Source organism: Prionailurus viverrinus, chromosome E3, assembly GCF_022837055.1.
Source record: "Prionailurus viverrinus isolate Anna chromosome E3, UM_Priviv_1.0, whole genome shotgun sequence".
NCBI lineage: Eukaryota > Metazoa > Chordata > Mammalia > Carnivora > Felidae > Prionailurus > Prionailurus viverrinus.
The window spans coordinates 28,354,041-28,359,873 of record NC_062576.1 but is presented as its reverse complement, the minus strand read 5'-3'; the positions used below and the strand labels follow the sequence as shown (position 1 = coordinate 28,359,873).

Genomic DNA, 5,833 nt, shown 5'->3' with positions numbered 1-5,833 from the left:
GTTTTTAGGAGTCTAGCTCTGGCAAGTTTGAGAGTTTATTAAGTAAATCTTCATTAGCTGGTTAAACGATCTCCAAAAAGTTATCCAACCGAGTGTGCCAGTGTCGGGTCATCAACCCATATATTAACACGACATTTCCATAGGCACATCTGTCTTGGTCTTCCCTTTCTTTTTATTTCCCCTCTCCTACTGCCATAAATTTTGTGTGCCAGCAGCTCTATGGCTCGAAGAGGGTTGTAAACATCTTCTTGTTCAATTACATCAGGATTTTTCCCTTTATGTCAGCAATTAAATTTATGAGCAAAAAAAAAAAAAGAGTTTACTCTCTAAAACCTAAAGAGGCACAGTCAAGTTCAAAGTAAATAAAAACAGAATGCAATCAGCATATAGTTGTAGAGTATAAACAAGGCAGTGGAATCCAAAAGACCTGGCTTCAAATCGCAGTGCCACCAACTGGCTGATCAATTTGGAGGGGAGGGGACTTATCCTTACTCCCTAAATTATAGTTTCCTCCTTTGCAGCGTGGCATGCATGATTGCAATTTCATAGAACTTTTGGGAGAATTAAATGAGATGAAGTACATGAAGTGGGCTGTGCAGAAATGGTCAGTCCCTTTGTCCTTTCCTTCTCCATTTGCATAGCGGGCAAGCTGATTGGGTACATGACCTATGATGTATATAATTTTGTTTATCCAAGGCCTGGGATACAGTAGGTGCTTAGCAAATATTTAACGGAAGGATGAGTGAGTAAGCCAGTTAGCGAAAGGTATTGGGTTTGATTCTTACTCTTGGTTTGGGCAGTGTAGGTTCAGGCAATCTCATTGGATTGAGGCCTTGCTACCCCACGGGTGGTCCTTGTCACAGGTGCACAGGCATCACGCATGGCCCTCCATAGTGCAACTGAGTCAGAATCTGCCTTAAAGTTTTTTTTTAAAACTGCCACTTTACATTTGTTTTTAATTTTTCATTTCATTTTATTTTATTATTTTATTTTATTTTATTTTTTGCTTTTTAAAGAACTCAGATATAACTGACATATTATATTACTTTCAGGTATACAACATAATGACTCAATATATACATTGCCAAATGATCACCACAATAAGTCTAGTTAACATCTGTTGCCACCCATAGTTATAATTCCTTTTATTTTTGTGATGCCTTTTAACAAGATCTCAGGTGACTTGTGTGTACATTAAAGTTTGAGGAGTGCTGGGTTAGAGCCCTTAATTATGAAGCCAAGATTATGAGTTGGTTTCCCAAATCTGCTCTGCTGACGACAGACCATCTTGACCTTGCATTTGGTCTTGAAGGGATCCTGGTGTGGGAACACAGATGAATCTGTGCCAACAAATCCTTCCTACAACAGAGTGGGAGAAACAGCCGTGGTCATGACAGGTCACCAGGATCAGATTTCCCCTTCATCTGTTGTATTGTAATATCCTCTTAAGTGCTATACTTACATCCAAATCCAATCCAAAGCATGCCAGTGACAGCTAACATCCACTCCTTACGTGGGTCTCGCAGCCACCCATTTGGCGGCTGAGGCTTGGCAGGTCCAGTCACTAATTGGCGAAGGTCACGGAGGTAGAAACGGATATGAGACTCGAGCTCAGAGCTGTCTGATTCCAGGGGCCTTTCTCTCAACAGATCTGCTTCCCTCCCTCCCAGCCAGCCCTCCACACTGATGCCAGGCACCTTCTTAAGGTGCAGCCAGGGAGAGGTCTGCCAAACAGCCTGATGCTGGTTTTTTTCTTTGTGTGTCTGCAACGCAAGAAGGCAGACACCCATACCCAGCAATGGCTCAGTTGGAACACAGGACCCTCCTCTGTGTACCCTCTCCTTGCTCTGCCTTCCTTGCTTCATCTGCTTCTGCCCTGCCTTGCAGCTCTGTGCCTCAGCCCTTTTCTGATCAGCCCAGCTTCTGTGTACTTGCTCAAGCTGTCCCTCCACCTCGGGGGTCCCTTCCCCCACTCACCCACCTGGCTGACACATGCAGCCAGGCATTTAAAGGTCTCTCTCCCCAGTATTGCTCTCCCTGATGTCCCTAGGTAGACCTGAATTCTTTCTCTTTGGATCATTCTCAAAATAGCATTTGCGCAATTAAAGAAAAACAAAGTGATTTGCTTCTAAGTTCCTCTTTCCTGCTGATCTGTGAACTTGAGGAGCAAGACCCCACAAAAGGCCGTGCGGTTCAGAGCACGGTGCTGTTGCCAGACCTGGCGGGATGCGAATGCCCCAAGCTGCATGACTTTGGGCAGGATACTTAAACTTCTCTGTGCCTCTGTTTCCCCTTCTGCAAAGTGGAGATCCTCAGAGTCTCTACCTCTTGGGCTTTTGTGAGTACTAACCTAGTTAATACAGGCTTAGAATGGTGCCTGGCACGTAGTAGGTTTCGTCTTCCCACCCCAGCCACCTACGCTGTGCGCGTTCAGAAAGTGATGTTCCAATGGATGAATGAATGTCTCGGGGGCTGCCTTCATTGTCTCTCTCTCTGGCCAGGAAACTCCTACATACGTTTTAAAGCTTTAAGAATGGAAAAACATTTGCCCAAAAAAGTCTCTGTCTCCTTAGTATTTCTAATCTCTTCCCACACGTCTTTTCCTGATACAGGAACCTACCTTTGCATCCCTTCATCTTCACTCCCCAGTTGTTTGATTAATGATGGTATCAGTACATTCCTACCCTCATCCCTCACGTTTTCCTAAGTCTGTATGAAAACATGCAATTTGCGGAGCTTCTACCCTGTTCGGATAACGAGCAGCCTGGGCTGCGCCCCCAGAGCAGGTCGAGGCGTGACCACAGGTGTCAGCTCCATGGCTTCCTGAAATGATAGGCGGGCTCTGCTGGCTGCATGCAGGTGTATCTGCTGCACCGAACAGCTGGCCTTTATTTCTGTCCACGCTTCCTCTCTCTTCATTTTGAAGGGAAGACAGCCTGTCAAAGCAAACCCGAAGGCGTACTGGCTGCAAGGATTTGAAAGGGCAGGGTTTTTATTTTTCTTTGCTTTCCTGGGGTTCTCTGAAGAAGCACAGAGCTATCTTAGTGTTTGGAAAGAGGCGATGTAGCATGGTGGTAACCACAGAGGCTGACTAACCTTGGTTTGAAACCCAAACCTGCTACTTACTGGCTGGGCAGTGTTGGGTAAGTGCTAGAACCTCTGTGAGCTTCACTTTGTTTTTGCCTTTTTTTCTAAACTATAAAACGGTTCTAATTTTTAAGCAAATAGACTTCAGAAGTTAATTCATCATACAAAATACCTAGCACTGTGTCTTACCCATAGTCAGAGCTCAGTCTGATTATTTTCAAGCATATATATGTGTCTACACGCACACACACACATGCACATATAATCACATGTTCTCTTGACACTTAATTCCATTTCTCTTTAATTTAAATATCTTTTGCATAATAAGTGCATAATATATGTTTGAACAAATGGATGGATAGAATGAATAGACTCGTGAGAGAAACCGTTTTATGTTGTACGTACAACCCATGTGTCAGTCAGGATGAGCTAAGTTACACTGTAGTAACAAACAGCCCCACCTCTCCATAGCTTGAGCAGAAATCTATCCTGGGTCAGCCAGGAGTTTTCCTCCTGTCTCTGGGACCCAGAGTGGGAAACAGCCACTCTGGAGTATTGCCAGCACCATGGTCGGGGGGAAAATGTGCATGGAAGATCACATCCTGGGTCTTAACGTTTCCACTTAGAAGTGACACGTTATATTTCTGCTCACGTTTTGTTTGAGAAAACGAATCACATGCCCATATGTAACCTCAAGAGGGTGAGGAGGTGCCCTTCTCTAGGTGCCCCTGGTGAGAGCCGGCAGCGTCTGGTGGAAAGCACTACCCGACGAACCTGTCACACTCTTGTACCCAGCAGACCTCAGCCCATTTTTCGGGTTGTCATCACTAGATGGTATGCAGATGACTAGCTGTATATTAAGACCCCATTTATAAGAACCCATGTAACATTGCAAAGAGAGTGATTAAACCATAATGCCACTAAGTGCTCTTTCTAGGGCTAGCAAAATATGTAAAGGCATTATACAGAGAGTATCACGGCTACATTTCCCTATGCAACAGAGAGCCTATTTACAGCTCAGATCTGACAGAAGAATAACTACTTCTTCTCACCCAAACACAGTAACCAGCCCTCACTGAGTTCCACAAAAGAATATTAATTCTGCAGGAAAGAATCTAATGCTAAAGAGGACAGAAGTATAGCAATAGGGCGCTTGGGTGAGGGAGCTGATGGGCGGGGGGGGGGGCGGGGAGAGAAAGGGAGAGAGGGAGGGAGAGGGAGGGAGGGAGGGAGAGGGAATGAGCTATAATACTGCAGCACAATGGGAGGAAATAGCATCTGCCACAGAAATAAACTACTACGAGTAAATTCAGAACAAAGCTTAGGGCTGTAGAATAAAAGCAAGACGTGATTATTCCAACATAGAATAAAATGATGTGGGGCTCCGATCACTCAAACCAGACCAGGATAATTCTCCTAGGCTCTCTGATAAAGGGTTCTCATCACTTCCTTAGCAAAGGAGAACTGGAGGCTGAGATCAAGTTGGAGTGTCTGCTTAATCCATATCTCCTTTGGAATGTCCACTTGTCATAGTCCTTACCTGATAGACAGCACTATTTGCACTGTATCATCTACCCTTGTGGTTACAGCTAATCGGACCAGGGTGAGTCCATTTAATCCAAGATGAAGCGATTCAGAGTCTTGTCTCAGCCAATCGGATTTGTTTCTCAAGATTCTAAAGTAAGACAAAGAGAAGATACCTAGGCCACTTAGGCTTTGACTTCTGTAGTGTTTATTCATTCATTCAACTAATTTTTATCAAATGCCCACTTGGGGACACAGGGCCCCCAAATCCAGACTTCACAGAGTCCATTCCCGTTCCACATGACTGTCCTTAATTCGATGTCCCTGGTTATTTATTGAGATTGATAGAAGCATATGTCAACCAATTTGATGGTTCTCCTCCCACAGTCATGCTGTATTATTCCTAATTATTCTGCCATTTTAATAAAGTTAAAATTTTAACATTAAAAAATTTTTCCAGGTAGGTACCATTCCATACAGACATCTGACTTGAGAAGCTGTCTTCTGATCTATTTCAGTGGGAGAATGCAGAGGAGGGAAGAACTCAAGACACCCCACTAGATCCTCTAACTTCCTTACAGAACTCTGCCTTCATTGTTTACCCCTGCATGTTCTGTGTTCCCTGCGCGTGAGGGAGCTTCCGGTTTCCCATCCCCCACTCCCTGTCTATCACAGAGCACGTGCACGCGCAACTGCTGGCAGGTGCTGTGGACGTGTGAGAAATGCACAGAGACAAAAGCTAAAATTGGTTGTGCAGAATATGCATTAGAGCGAACCCCTGCAGTGGCTGTCAGAAGCTTACACCCCAGATTTTCTGGGGGAGTTCCAACTTAAAATAGCCTGTCTTGCTATCCCCACAGACACTTATTTTTGGCAGATTGTGCATCCCAATTTTTGGTTTAGGAAACACTGTCACTTTACATATACTACACACCCAGACGTACTCTGGAAAGGGTCCTAATCCAGCTGGATTAAGTCACTTTCTCAGTGAGAGAGGCACTGCTCTCGTCTTAATGATTTCCAGATTCCTAGAAATAGTCCCTGTATAATGACTGCCCTATACAATGGTTTTCTAAAGGTCCCGAAATTGCCCCCAGATTAAAACCTTGTTTCCCAACAGTGCCATCAGTAACAGGCCTGTAGTTAATAGTGTTCACAGTAGCTGGAATCACTAAGTAATGCTGCCTAATGTGTCTTTTCTATCTCTTCAGGGCACATAATA

General features: G+C 44.4%; 1 long non-coding RNA gene across 1 annotated transcript; it reads right to left on the bottom strand.

Moving 5' to 3' along the window:
- Positions 1-1,138: 1,138 nt before the first annotated feature.
- LOC125154026 (uncharacterized) lies at positions 1,139-5,168 on the bottom strand. The gene is made up of 3 exons (XR_007147652.1): positions 5,080-5,168; positions 4,628-4,762; positions 1,139-1,359 (listed from the first exon to the last, which is right to left on the bottom strand). It is a non-coding gene; the product is annotated as an uncharacterized LOC125154026 (long non-coding RNA).
- Between the last annotated feature and the right edge of the window lie 665 nt (positions 5,169-5,833).